At 45.1% G+C, this 15662-nt stretch overlaps 1 protein-coding gene across 1 annotated transcript in view; it reads left to right on the top strand.

Moving 5' to 3' along the window:
* Positions 1-15348: 15348 nt before the first annotated feature.
* The window catches only part of GATA5 (GATA binding protein 5), a 55262-nt gene continuing 54948 nt past the window's right edge, over positions 15349-15662 (top strand). The window contains 1 exon segment of the mRNA XM_060230621.1: positions 15349-15582. The gene's annotated coding sequence lies outside the window, so the exon portion shown is untranslated.

Here is a 15662-nt window from a genome sequence, read left to right as displayed (position 1 = left end):
GACTGGGCCATGTGTGTACCTATTTGAGATTAGGTAGCAAAGACATTATAAAGGACACAGGCACACATAATTAAAGGGTTTTTTTTTAAAAAAAACAAAAACAAAACATGCTTAAAAGATTAGCATTCATTGGTCTTAAAGGTGCTTTCTTTGTAGCATGGGATCCAGGGAACTGGGCAAAGGAAGCTCTGGCTCTTTCCTTCCTTCCCCAGGGGATGAGGAGGAGGAGCCTCAGCCAACAGAAGGAAGAGAGGCTTGACTCAGTAGCTCTGCTTTGCGATTGAGACAGCCTGGCAAAGCAAGCTCTCCCTCCCCCCTTCCTCCCCCAGGGAGGAGCCTCAGCCAATGGAGAAAATAGAGGTTTTGCTCTGTAGCGCCTGTGCAGTTGAGCAAGTTTTGCAAAGCAAGCTGTTATGCAGAAGGAAGTAAGAGAGAGGGAGAAGGAAGCAGAAGACAGCCAGTTGCCTGAGGGCCTGATTCGTCCCCCAGGCCGTATGTTTGTCACCCCTGTTCTAGCATTTAATAGAAAGAGCTGGCTTTCTCATTGCATTAAGTAAGGGGGGTTTCTGGCAGCCGAATCCCTAGCTTAATACAACAAGAAAGCCAGCTGTTTCCAACAGCTGGCTCATGACCAGGGCTTTTTTTTTAGCAGGAACGCAGCGCCGGCTGGCTTGGTATCAGAGGGTGTGGCCTAATATGCAAATGAATTCCTAGTGGGCTTTTTCTACCAAAAAAATCTCTGCTCATGACAACTCATAAAGTTCACAGCCAACTCATGGCAACCTCACTAAGCTCCACTTTTCTGGGTTTTCAAGGCAAGAGATGAGCAGAAGAGGTTTTCCCTTGCCTATCCCTGTGGCTTTCTAAGATGTTTAGAGCAGGGGTGTCAAAGTCATTTATGATGAGGGCCGGATCTGACATAAATAAGACCTTGTTGGGCCCAGGCCAGGTGTGTCATAAAATGTAATCCCAGGTAGCAGAGATAGAAACAGTTGGAGAGCCAGTTTGGTGTAGTGGTTAAGTGTGCGGACTTTTATCTGGGAGAATCGGGTTTGAGCCTGCTTCGGCGGGGGAAGGGGGATATAAATAAAATTTTACTTACTTACTTTACTTACTCCTCCACTTACAGCTGCTGGAATGGCCTTGGGTCAGCCATAGCTCTGGCAGAGGTTGTCCTTGAAAGGGCAGCTGCTGTGAGAGCCCTCTCAGCCCCACCCACCTCACAGGGTGTCTGTTGTGGGGGAGGAAGGTCAAGGAGATTGTGAGCCGCTCTGAGACTCTTGAGTGGAGGGCAGGATATAAATCCAATATCTTCATCTACCTCACAAGGTGTCTGTTGTGGGGGAGGAAGGTAAAGGAGATTTGAGGCGCTCTGAGACTCTTCGGAGTGGAGGGCAGGATATAAATCCAATATCTTCATCTACCTCACAGGGTGTCTGTTGTGGGGGAGGAAGGTAAAGGAGATTGTGAGGCGCTCTGAGACTCTTCGGAGTGGAGGGCGGGATATAAATCCAATATCTTCTTCTTCTTAAGCAGGCCTGTAGCTACGGGGTGGGGGGAGGCCACTCCATTCAACCCCCCCCCCTTCAATCTCTGTGGCCCCTCCATTGGGCCGAGACCCAGCTGAGACTCCATTGGGCGAAGACCCCAAGCAGACGCCCCCCACTGCACCCCAGCTGATCAGCTGAATGGTGGGTAAAACGCTGCTGCTTCTCCTGAGGGAGTAGAACGCGGAGAGGCATGGGCCAAGTCTAAAGGTAGGGCCGATTCTAGCCACACCCAGCACACACACAGCCACAGAAGGGGAGGGAGAGAGTGGCAGCTGCGGAAAGCAGCATTTTACCGCCAATCAGCTGATCAGCGGGGGTGCTTTAAAGAGGCCGTGAGAGCCTCTTGTGACATCATTCTGGCCCCCCCCCACCTAAAAATTTATCTGCTGGGCCCCCCCCACCAAAATTTTTCTGGCTACGCGCCTAGGTATAAACTTTATAAAGAACACCGGGAAACACAATCAAATACTTCTTTTTAAAACTTAAAAAATGCTTCAAAGATTAGCACTCTTGCAATATTTTGTTTATTCAACAGTCTCTGCTAGCTCTCTTGCTCTGAATGATTGCATCAAAATCTGGAGATAGTGTCTGTGCTGCAGCAATCTTGAGTAGGCTGTTCAGGTGTTGTTCAGGGGTGTGTCTGTAAGCTGCAAACCTACTTTTGATTTATTGAGATTCATTACAGAAAACTCATGGTCAATGCTTTGAGCCTAAAACCCAGGGGCAAACATGAAATGGCTGGGCATTGCGAGCTTTTGTACATAAGTAGCTTCATGCGCTGGTCAGCCAATGGAGAAAATAGAGGCTTGAGCAGGCCTGGCAAAGCAAGCTGCATTATAGAAGGAAACAAGAGAGAAAGAAGGAAGTTGTGAGTTTCTCGCGAGCCTGATAGGAGCCCTCCAGGAGCCTGATCTGACCCTTGGGTTAGTTGCCCTGAGCCTGCCTCGGTGGGGAGGGCGGGATATAAATAAAATGATTGATTGATTGATTGATTGATTGGGTAGTACATTTGATAACCCTGCATTAGAGGAATTTCCAGGGAATAGGGTAGAAAGCACAGTCCAGTAGCACCCTTAAGGCTAACAAATTTTATTATAGCATAAGCTTTCGAGCAACACAGTTCTCTTTGTCAGATGCAGGGGATAGGGCTAATTGATACATTACAGTTTTAGCCGTCCCTCTCCTAGGAGCCCAGAGCAATTAGTAAGATAACAAGGGGAGGTCCTCCTGACTGTCTATCAAAGTAGTAGAAGAAGAAGACCGTAGATTTATACCCCGCCCTTGTCTCTGAATCAGAGACTCAGAGCGGTTTACAATCTCCTTTATCTTCCTTCCCCACAACAGACACCTGTGAGGTGGGTGGGGCTGAGAGAGCGCTCACAGCAGCTGCCCTTTCAAGGACAACCTCTGCCGGAGTTATGGCTGACCCAAGGCCATGCTAGCAGCTGCAAGTGGAGGAGTGGGGAATCAAACCCGGTTCTCCCAGATAAGAGTCCCCACACTTAACCACTACACCAAACTGGCTCTCAAAGTAGCTCCTCTGATAAGTATACGAGAAACGGGATTTTCAGCAGCAGCTCCACAATTAAGGAAAACCTCCCTAGAGAAGTGGTGTGCCTGGCCCCTTCATTCTCAATCTTCAAGAGGCAATGGAAGGCAGTTTTACTTAGGACCTCGTTTGTTGGCATTGCTGGCAATGGTGGAAAGTGTTGTCAAGTCACAACTGACTTATCAAGTAAACCCAACTGACTTATCAAGTAAACTCAACTGACTTATCAAGTAAACTGACTTATCAAGTAAACTCACCGTGCTAGCAAATTATTACATCTATTAAATAGTATACAATTCTTTATGGGAGGGGTAAGGAACCTTTTTTTCTGCCAAGGGCCATATGGATATTTATAACATCATTTGCGGGCCATAAAAAATGATCAACTTAAAAACAGTGCTCCGCCGAGGGAGAATGATTCAGGCCAGCAAAATTAATGCAAATAACTGTTTTTCTATTTGAAGTCATGTGGGGAGAGCCTAATCTGGCACGCACACACACCTGGCCCACCACCCTAGGCAAATGCATAGGTCCAGGGCTTTTTTGTAGAAAAAGCCCAGCAGGAACTTAGTAGCATATTAGACCACATCCCCTAATATTAGCATATTAGGTCACACACTCGTTAGCGAATTAGGCCACACCATCTGGGATAATCAAGTGCAAACTGGACTGTGACAGTAACTTTTCCAGGCCCTGCAGCAATTCTGGCCGGCCAGCCAGGCCCCAGGGAGGCTGCCGCACTGTACATCTGGGCCCTGTGATCCCTGTCTGGCCCTGGGGAGGCTGCTGTACAGCATGGCTGGAGCACACGATCCTCGCTGGCCAGCCAGGCCCCAGGGAGGCTGCCGCACAGTGCATCTGGGCCCTGTGATCCCTGCCTGCCCCTGGGGAGGCTGCTGCACAGCGTGGCTGAGCCCCATGATCCTCGCTGGCCAGCCAGGCCCCAGAGAGGCTGCCACATGGCTTGGTTCGGCCCAGCAATCCCCAAGGGCCACACCAAGGGTCCTCAAGGGCCATATACGGCCCTCGGGATGGAGGTTCCCCACCCCTGCTTTACGGTTTTATAAACACCTCAGTATTTTACAGCACGGCTTTTGGATAACACCGGTGTAACGGACACTTGACAATTGTTACAAACAATTTTCCAAGAGCGCTGTGACAATGTTACATGAGCATGTGACTTCAATGTGGTTGCTGTGCTTGCAGAATTCTCTCGGTATTTGCACTGAGTATTTGTACTGAGAGAATTTTGCAAGCACTGCAGCCACATTGAAGTCACATGTGGCTCTTTCGCACTTTTTGTGCGGCTCTCCAAGCCCTCCCTGCCCCGTCAGCTGACTTGGTGTTGGGTATTCTTAGAGAAAAATACTATTTAGCAGAGTGAGAAACGAGTAGCACAGCAGAGAATATGCAGAGATCATTTGTGCGTTTAAAAGAATATGATTGCTTTACTTAAAACTACAAGGGAGGGTAAACTGGGAGTAAAGAGAGCCAGTTTGGTGTAGTGGTTAAGCGTGCGGACTCTTATCTGGGAGAACCGGGTTTGATTCCCCACTCCTCCACTTGCACCTGCTGGCATGGCCTTGGGTCAGCCGTAGCTCTGGCAGAGGTTGTTCTTGAAAGGGCAGCTGCTGTGAGAGCCCTCTCCAGCCCCACCCACCTCGCAGGGTGTCTGTTGTGGGGGAGGAAGGGAAAGGAGATTGTAGGCCGCTCTCTGTCTTTGAAAGGGCAGCTGCTGTGAGAGCCCTCTCAGCCCCACCTACCTCACAGGGTGTCTGTTCTGGGGGAAGGAGATAAAGCAGATTGTGAGCTGCTCTGAGGCTCTTGAGTGGAAGGCAGAATATAAATCCAATGTCATCTTCTTCTAAAATAACAGACGCTAGCTTCTACACCTTTACATCTTGAGAACAAAAGTAGGAATGGCCTCTCTTCCCCAAACTTAGACAAAGGCAGAAAGAGTTGCCATAAAATGCAGAATAGGCAATACATTGATTTCCAATCACAGCACTCAATTACTGGTCATTTAACTGAGACCTCCTACAGACTTTTGCAGGCTTTCTCTCTAGCTAACAGATAGGTTACAGTAAAAACACGTGACTTCCTGTTGACTAACAGTACCAGCAAAGCTAACTCTATAATTTCTGAAGTGTTGCAGACGTGCGAGTCCCAACACTTGGAGAAGGCATTTGTCTCTCTAAATCGCTCCTCCAAGCCAAGCCAGCCAGCAGCTTGGGAAATGCATTTAAAGTTAAAGTTGCTTTCTTTCCTCCTCTCCCTCTCTGCTCCCTCTCCCCGTTTATTTGCTTTCTTTCAACTTTTATTTCATTTTTTCCTTCCTTCCAGCTCTCAAACATCTGACATTCATCCTATGTGGCTCTTTCATTAAGCCAGCTTGGTCACTCTTACCTTATAGAGTTGGCTTCTCTGATTCTACCGTAGAATGTCTGTTTGGGGACAGGGCTAAACTAGGATTAAAGGTCTAGTTTGGAATTAGTCATGTCAGTGAACAACACAATAAGACGAGGGTTGTAGAAACAAAGCCAAAACTAGAAACAGAACTGAAGCAAAAGCATCAGGGGACATTAACAGTGCAATCCTAAAGAGAGTTACTCCAGTCTGAATCCACTGAAAAGAATGGGTTAAGAGTGGAGTAACTCTCTCTAAGATTGCGCATTAAATGACGCGAAAAACTACATAGCAGGATTCTTACATACCTCAAACTATACGCAGTAGCATAGAACAGACCACAGTCCCTAAGAATTTATTCAAGTAACACTGTGAAGCATTTATTTTAGTATAGTGCTGCCCAATTGCTCGCACAGAAAAGCCCTCTTGGGTATTTCAGTTTTGCATCGTTTGCAGAAGGGCACTGCTCGTTTTCACACTTTTGAGCGGCTGAACTTTTACAGTTTTAATTCGGATAGCCCCCGTTTGGCGTTTCGGAGTTCCACGGAAGTCGCTGGCAATGACTTAGGAGGCGATTTTGCAGAGGGTCGACCTGCGAGGCTAGGCACCGGGCGGGCCTCAGGTCAAAAGCATCGATCTGGCAGAAGGGAAATTGACGCGGCGCGCGGGTCTGTTCAGATCAGAGATTCTCTGCGGACTTCTAGAGGGCAATTGCTCTCCGAGCATCACAAGAGACAGGATCCGAAAGATTCCCCCACCCCTTTTTAAAGTCTAGTGCCGATTTCGCCACATAGAATAAACGTCAGATCTTTTAAGAGCCGCAAGTCATGAACATCAGATGTAGGGAGGGAGGGAGGGAAATAGTTGGAGGAGAGAGAGGTGGAAAGAAAGCAACTTTAACGTAAAATGCATTCTCCAAGCTGCTGACTGACGAAGAGTTTAGGGCAGGCGAGATGGGCTCCCTTATTTTATCGTCATAACCCTATGTAGGGTAAGCTATAGAGCAGGGGTAGCCAGACTTGCTTCACATAGCCAAATAGAATAAACGCCAGATGTCTGAGAGCTGCAAGACATGAATATCAGATGAGGGAGGGAGGGGGGAAGGAAGGAGAGAGGGAGGAAGAAAGGAAATAGATGGGGGAAAAGAGGAGAGAGGGAGAGGTGGAAAGAAAGTCAATTTAACTTTAAATGCATTCTCCAAGCCACTGGCTGGCTTGGCTTGGATAAATGATTTAAAGAGAGAAATGCCTTCTCCAAGTCAGTCCACGGAGCAGTGGGGGCTTCGAGAGCCACACAATATGTGTGAAAGAGCCACATGTGGGTCCCGAGCCACAGTTTGGCCACCCCTGCTTCAGACCAGCAGGGTTACTCTTCTGAGTCAATAAAGAGCTAGTTCTCATAGGCTGGGATCACACACACTAAACGGTGCGCTTTCAATCCACTTTCGATGCATTTTCCAACTGGATTTTGCCTATTAATCTGGTAAATTCAGTGGGAAAGGGCATTGAAAGTGGATTGAAAGTGCATGACTGAATGTGTGCGATCTTGACTTAGCTTCTATAAATGTTAAAAAGTATCTGCGTGCACCAGTCAATTCTTTGATTGGCCCTGCAATATCTGAGAATACCATCTCTAGACATTGTTCGTTGTGTACAGTATTTTTGCCCATGTATCTTGGGGCAGTACCTTTTGCCTTAAACATATATCACAACCAGATTACATTTGATCACAATCAATAACATCAACAGTACATTCTTTCAACAATTTTTGCACACTTTGCACACTACGGTGCCCCATAGTTATATGCCGTTTAAGAAGACATGATTTATGCTTACATACAGATTGCATTGTATAATACACTGGCCCAACAGCATTTGTTACATCAGAAACATTTTCAGCATCATTTTGTACATCATCATCATCATCAAGCTTTAGATAATGAAGACCATCAACTACATCAAGCATAAGTTCAGTTCCAGATTCAGGATCAACAATACTTCCATTTTCCTTTCTGAGTACAATCTCATGATTTCTTCTGATAATTCTTTTTGTTGAAACTAGGTTGCTGACTGCCTCAGGGGCATATGCACACTTTGTTAGTGTAACCTTTTTAATTTCTTGACTTTCATCCATAACTTTTAAGATTACAGTCCCACTTCCTTCAACTTTCAGTATATGTCCATTGGCTTGCTCTAATTTAGGGCAGTTGTTCTCATCCAATTCCACAAAAGATTTCTTATCTTTACAGACATGAAAATAAGTTCCAGAATCTATCATCCAATGATTCTCAAGATTTGCATTTCAAGAATTGCATATGTAGGATTCCTATCAGACACATTCTTAGCCTTGGTTGCTGGCTTTGCAGATTTAAATTCATGTTTTTGTTGGTTGCTATTCTTCACTTGCCCATTGGGTGTCGCTGCTCCAGTAGAAGCATTTGCACTTTGATTTTGTTTGAATTTCTTTCTACAAGAATATTGATAGTGTCCTTTTAAGCCACAAAAATGACATAAAATTTCCTTTTTCCCAGGATGCACTCTAAGTACAGACATCTTATTCTCAGTTTCAAAAAGTTCCCTTCTTCTGGCCTCATCTCCCAAGGATTCCAGAATGCAGTCAAGTTCCTGTTTCTCTCTCATCCTCAAAAAGGATGCAGTACTTTTATAGCTTTTAGGAAGAGATTTAAATAAAGCAGCTATTACTTCTTCATCTTCCACTGTGGCTCCAATTCTCTTAAGCTCTGAAACCACTTCCATTATCTGATTCAGATGGGTAGCCATTGAATCTGTATTTTTCATCTTAAAACTGTACAGCTTTTCTCTGAGAAATATTCTCTGAGTCATAGAAGGCTTAAATGATTGCTTTTCTAAGAATTTCCACATTTCTGCACTTGTCTTACAGTCCAGGACCAGAATGGATTCCTGTTCTGATATGACATTCAAAATTATTAATTTTGCACGGTTATCTTTAATATCAAAATCTGAGATTTCATCCTTATTTTCATTGAAAACTGCTTCAAAGCAATTTTTTTCATGAAGGAGCAGTTGCATTTTAATCGACCAGAATCTAAAATTGCTTGCATTTAAGCATGGAATTTTAACATTAATCGGATCAGTACTCACGACATGTATCATTGCGTTTCCTTGGGCGTCGGTCATTCCTTACAACAGCTGATGTTGTTGGAATGTCCTCTTGTGTGTCAGACATCTTTGAATGCAGGCTGCAGCAGGTCAGAAGAAGAAAGCGGCCTTTGAGGAATGCAGTGTTTCCAGCTTCTAATTGAAATGCAGATTTTCACTCAGTCGGCATCGAGCAAGGGAATTAGGCTCTAGCAGATCCTTTGTTCCTCTCCATCGTTCCGGTAGCAAAAAATACAACCTTTTCAAACAGCTTCTGGTCACTTTAAAATACTTTTCACTGTCTTCCTGTTCTGTCTTTAAAAAATCACTTTTCAATATGCCAATCTCCAATATAAGCCATCCTCTGCTACCATTTTGATGGGAAATACACGTTAAATTCAGAGGCGTGGAGTGGCAATAATTGGAGACAAGGCTTAAGCTTATCAAAAGAAAAAAAGTTTACTAGAAAACATCAGGATAGGGTACTTGGGATAAAAAAAGAAAAACAATTTAGCATACCAGCTAGTCTAACTATGTCTGTCCTCTCCATGGCTACATTCTAGCAACTCCTTTGTCTAACAGTTCTCCTTCCCAAAGAGCATTTCGCCACGAAGAAGAGCAATTCAGCTTGCATACAAGATCAAAGCATTTCACACCTAACATCCTTTCTGACCAATGTTGTGTTTACATCTTTGGCGGGTAAAGAAGATTCCGCTCACAATTGGGTTTAGGTTACAATACATCATTTCCTCTTTCAGGTAAACAGTTTATAATGGCTGGAATTTAAATAACTTGTATTCCAACAGTAAGGCTACAATTTCGCACTAGACCTTTAATCCTGATTTAGCACTGTCCCCAAACTGACATTCTACACTAAAATCATAGAATCAGAGAGTCATAGACTTGGTTTCTTTGATTCTATTATTCTAGTGTAGAATATCAGTTTGGGGAAAGTGTTAAACCAGGATTAAAGGTCTGGTGCGAAATTGGTAATGTACCAATTTCGCACTAGACCTTTAATCCTGGTTTAACGCTGTCTCCAAACTGACATTCTACACTTGAATCAGAGAATCGCAGAAACCAACTCTATGACTCTCTGATCCTATGATTCTAGTATGGAATGTCAGTTTGGGGACAGGGCTAAACCAGGATTAAAGGCTTAGTTGCACTTCTAATCCACTTTCAGTGCACTTTCCAACTGGATTTTACTGTGTGAGCTGGCAAAAACTAGTTAGAAAGTGCACTGAAAGTGGATTGAAAGTGCATTACAGTTGTGGCATTCCAGGCCTCCGAGCCGGGAAAGCTTTTGCACCCGGTAAATTCAGTAGTCTTTGAGCAGCTTGGGCTGCTTGCCACCTCACAAGGTCACCACCCTGGAATTCCCCATTCCTGCCTGAGAGAGCCTTCTGTTTGCATGCAGAATTCCCCACGAAGCTCATGGAACTTCCTTTCAAGGGTCTCTAGCAAGCAGTGTGCCCTTGAAGCTGAGTTAGTGTGAGCTAGCTCACAGTATTTTAGCCTCTTGCTCACAGATTCTTAGTCTTAGTTCAGGAAAAAATGGCCCCAGAGCACACTCGTTTACGCAGGAGCTCACAACTGTCTCATTACATATACTAACCCACCTTCCATTATATTTTAATGCACCCTGTTTTTCTAATGGCTAACTTACATTATTTCTGATACGCTTTTAGAACAGTGTATCGGAATATTTGGGTTTTTGGGGTTTTTTGTATTGACATACTCAAATGGGGGATATTGGCTGCTTGTCTTATTGCATATACCGACCCATCCTCCGCTGTATATTAATGTCTTCCTTTGTTTCTAATGGCAAACTATAATAGATGTTATAACCTCTTGAGAAACCATGCCCTCTATTTAAACTAGCAAAGCCAGAATGTTACCTATATTTATGGCACTTCGCACCTACAACAGCAGTCTACTTTTTATCACCCTCCAGTGTTGTTTCAGCCCTGCTTTGTTCTAACACTAACAAACACAGATCCCTATTTGTGATTCTTTTAATCTGCTAAAAACATTCCCATAATTCTACGCACCGACTCACTGCCCACTTATATTAAGAACTGCTGCTTGCCATTCCCATTTTGTCTGATGAAGTCTGCTTAGAGCATACGAAAGCTTCCATCCTAAATAAAACTTAGTTGGTCTTAAAGGTGCACTTGTCTACTGCTTCTATAACTTTAATGCCCATAGCTCACAAAGTAGCGTTTTTACTCACAAGACTCCACAGCTTAGAGGGAATATTGCTAGCAAGTAATTGTAGCTGTGAACAACTCATTTTTAAATTCTGTTTTTCTGTGGATTCTTCCCCCCCCCCACACACACACACACAGTTTAAGGACAAACTCCCTCCCCCCCCCCAAAAAAAAAAGCTTAGGGACAGTCTAACAGGCTGGATGGCCATCTGACAGCAAGGCAGATCCTGTGAATTTAGGGGGGGAGGGCGGTATTTGTGAATTTCCTGCACTGTGCAGGGGGTTGGACTAGATGACCCTGGAGGTCCCTTCCATTAATCAAAACGTGTCCAACTCAAAATTGGCTTCTAGACAAACATCAGGGTACAAGTGCTCTCAAAAGAGCTGGGAACACACACCCCCTGGGGGGGGGGGGAGAAACGAAGTGAAAAGCAAAAGCAAAAAAAATGCATACAGATATCAGGGGATAAACCGAGACCAGTCCTGCACTAGACCGTTAATCCTGGTTTAGCCCTGTCCCCAAACTGACATTCCACACTAGAATCAGAGAATCCAACTCTATGACTCTCTGATTTTACTGTAGAGCGTCAGCTTGCGGGGGGACAGGGCACCTGGCTTGTAGGCGTTCCTTCAAATATGCTGGCTGCTTGGCCTAACACTTAAGAGAAATTGCTAAGAGGATTGTTGCAGCTTGAAGAAGCTCACGCGAAACAAGGGTTCAGTACGACCTTGTCCTTGGAAACTTGGATTATTGGCTGCATCTTTGGACAGGCATTAAACGTCTGGAGTACCACACCAGGATTGCATGGAATGAGATGGGAAGTTTTACCATAGGATGAAAAGGAAGACTCTTGGTGTTATTGCTTCCTTTTCTATGAAGGACTAAAAGTTATGGTTGTTTTGTAATTTATGATGGTGGAATTTGTATTTATTTTTGTTGACCTTGTATAATTTAATAATAGAAGCTGGTTTTCACGGTGGGTTATGTACCTTTGATTTTTTTTTTTTTTTTGTCCTTTTGCTGTGTTACTCTCTGTGTGTTGTATAGCCTCCAGACAGGGCCTGGAGATCTCCCCCAACTGATCTCGAGAAGACAGAAATCAGTTCCCCCGGAGAAAACGATTGCTTTGGAAAGGGGAACCTCTGTGGCATTATACCCCGCAGGGATCTCTCCCCTCCCCTCCCCAAACTTCACCCTTAAAACCTCCAGGTACTTTGCAGCCTGGAGTTGGCACCCCTATTACTTCTCTCAAAGTAAATCCTCCCAATGGAATTCAGATGGGTTTAACTCCAAACCGACGTGCGTCGGTCTGAGCGGGCCGTGTAAACGGCTGGCTCCTGGAAAGCAGGTTTCATTCCGAAGTCCTTTCCAGCGTGTTTTTTTAATTAGAAGGCAAGGCGAACAATAAAACATAAAACGCTAAACGATGGCATCAGCTTGACACGCAGTTGATTCATAATAAATATTAATGGCATGGGTTGGGTTGATCCGACCCTCCTCTCTTGTTATATAAAAGGAAATGGGATTTGCTGGTTTTAAAACAACGTCAATCTTGTCCTTGCGCCCCCAGCGCATTGTCGCCAAAATCTTTGGATTTCAACCCCTTGAAACCAATGGGCCGCACTCATTCAGTGCAATCTTGTCCGTGTATTTACGTTATGTATAGTCCGCCTTTCTCGCGGGGACTGAAGGCGGATTACAATACAAACGACGGTTGGGACACCCAATGAACGATGCAATAGCCTAGGGTTAGCGTTGTAGAACCAACCGGAGGTCTACTGCAACTGGAACTGGAAGCAAGACATGAACATTAACAGGACACATGAAATGATGCAAAAATTACATCGCCCGCGGCGGGATCCAAATTAACTGCCAACTGTGCCCAGTTGCATAGACCCGATAGGTTACGCATTAAATGATGCTCAATTCTGTAGTAGGGTCCTTGTTTCAGCAAACTATACGCGGGAGTATAGACCACACAATTCCTAATTCCCCCCCCCGTCCCCCAAGATAGATCCAAGCGGGCGGCGGTGTTGGCATGAAGGAGTAGAACAGAGTACCTTTAAGACCAACGAAGTTTTATTCAGAACGTCAGCTTTCGTACGAATGCATCAGACGAAGGGATAGGGTACCTTTAGAATAATTTAGTGTAGTACGATGGATCGGTTACCTTTTAACTCTCTCTCTAGCTCCTTTTAAAGAGATCCTTTTAAAAAGAATAATAATCTTTTGCACCGTTGTTGTTGGAAAGGAGAGCGCCAGCCGCTTCGGGCCCTCTGGGCTTTTGAAAGAGGTTTTTGAACAGCTCTCAAAGTCTGTCCTTGGTGGCTCCCAGTTCCAAAACGGGAAGCCCAATAGAAGATACCAATTGTAAATGATATATAGATTGAATTGTGATTGAACCAGACAAGAAAGAAAATGTAAGTAGGAAATACATTTGTTCTCTTCCTCCAACCCTGATTTTCCCATAATTTCCTATAGAATCTTCCCTTTCCCCTTTCCTATACCTGAAATTCAATAAAACTTTTCTTTGAGAAGCAAAACGTCAAGCCCAGAACAGCCGGACTGAAATTGACACGTTGCTTGAAATCGACATGTTCTTTCCCTCACCTTCGAACCGCAGCTACTGCGCCCTTGGCCTGGCTAACCGGCTGAGGGAGGGCTAACAGTGGCACATTAATATCGGATTTTTATTTCTTAATTAAAAAAAGAAGAAGTATGACAGAGGTGTCCCTGTGAAGAGGGAAGATGATCAGCAGCCGGTCAAACGGGAAATATGGATCCAGGATGAAACAGCAGATCAAAATTCTGCTAACCTTTGCACGAGCCTTCTCCATTGCAGCTCCGCACCTATGGAACCAGCTCCCGGAAGAAGTGCGGGCCCTGCGGAGCCTCGAACAATTCCGCAAGGCCTGCAAGACCTTCCTTTTTGGGATGGCCTTCGCCTGACCGAACGACTGATGATTCGCCTTAAGTGATTCCGCCATAGTATTTACACCTAACAGAGTAGCACTGGGAATGTTAATTTTAAGTGGAATGTTTTTTAAGTGAATGTGATTTTAAAACCCGTTGTATAATTTATTGTATGGATCGATGTTGTTAGCCGCCCTGAGCCTGCTTCGGCGGGGAGGGCGGGATATAAATAAAATATTATTATTATTACTAACATTTTTTTAAATAATCAGAGTCGAGCGTTTTTCTCCACTAAATAATAATAATTTTCCCCACTGAATAATAATAATTTTTAACAATCCAATCGGCCATATTACATATCAGGCTTCCTTCATTCTTTCGCCTAAGAAAATATATTACTTATGTGCCAGATGGACGAGAAGACGCATATAGGTGCCCAGGAAGACTGGTCGCTTGTTGACTATTAAAACGATTTCAAGTTTAACTTTCAGTGAGCGGGAAACAAATCAAGTTGTGAATTGTTTCTATGAGCACTGGAAGAAACGGGCGCTTTTTCCCCCTTTTTTTTTTGCTTCCCTTCGCGAAACAAAACTTTTGGAACAAACCTACCCATTTTAAACTTTTAGAAGGGACGGGATTGGAAGAAAATATCTGGAGAAATGGATGGAGCTTTTAAAAAGGACATGAAAACACCGGAGAGGGGAAAACGAAAGAAGGAAGATGAGGAAGGGAGAGGTGGAAAGAAAGCACCTAAACGTTAAACCAAAACCAGCTGGTTTGGCCTGGAGAAGTGATTTAAAGAGGAAAATGCCTTCTTCAAGCCGGCCAATGGAGCCGTGGGGACTTCGAGAGCCACACAATATATGTGAAAGAGCCACATACGTTTAAATAGACTGGCAGAAGGAAGGAAGGAGTTTGCGCCGGATCCTGGCTCCAATCCTTCATGCCAAGGCGACTTTCAAAGAATCCTGCCCCCAGTCTGATCCCCTATACATCAGCTGCAAACCCTGCTGATTTGAGTAGGACCTTTCCCACGTAAGGACACGTAAGGAGCGCACTCTTCAACTGTCTCCAGCCTGGAGATTTTTTAAGAGAACGCCGATCTCATAAACGGAACCTTTGGACGGACCCAGCAGCCGCTGCGATTCTCGAGCAGAAAAGTCCAAGCGGGGCCCTTCAGAAACCGTCGAAGCGAAAGACCATTTCTAATTGGCAGCCGAGTCCTAATGATTAACCATACCCCACCCCCACCCTCCAAGAAAAAAGGCTCCCAACCAAGCCATCGGCCAAGGGGAAACTACCACCACCCTTTTAGATCCACAGGAAAACCAAAGAATCGCAGACCTTTCCTCTAAAGGGGGGGGGGGGGGGCCGCCCCACGGCTCCTTGGACTCCAACCCCTCCCTTCGAGCAGCCACCCAGTTTTGCTGGGAAGGGAGGGGGTCACGTGACGCAGCCCCATTCTCTTTCCACCACCACCCCCCGTCCCCGCGGTAAAGGGGCCGAGCCACAGATGAAGGGGATCACTTTAAGGCCGAGATTAGGCGAGAGAGGAGCTAGTTAAGACCAGATAGGAGAATCGGGTCAAAAGGAGCTATCAAGGAAAAGGGGGTGGGGATTGGCGATAACAGGGCGCAGAAGCCGCCGCGGGTCTCTGGCTTCAAAGGGCGGGGGGGCGCTTAAAAGCTTGGCTTGGGGGGCGGCTAGAAATTACCCCCCCCGGTCTATTTTTTTTTTTTTTACTTTGATTTTCTGGTTGGAATTTTTTTTTTTTTTTAAAGAAAGGCGACCCACCTCAACATGCAAGATTTCTCTGCTTGTTCACTGCGACGTAAGTATCTGTGTGTGTGTGTGTGTGTTGCGAACTTATCTCTTTTCCAACCGGGTTTATCTGGCGAGATAATGACCCGC

Source organism: Heteronotia binoei, chromosome 2 (genome assembly GCF_032191835.1).
Source record: "Heteronotia binoei isolate CCM8104 ecotype False Entrance Well chromosome 2, APGP_CSIRO_Hbin_v1, whole genome shotgun sequence".
In the NCBI taxonomy this organism is placed as follows: domain Eukaryota; kingdom Metazoa; phylum Chordata; class Lepidosauria; order Squamata; family Gekkonidae; genus Heteronotia; species Heteronotia binoei.
Note: the sequence above shows the minus strand (reverse complement) of the source record. Positions and strands in the feature narration are given on the sequence as shown.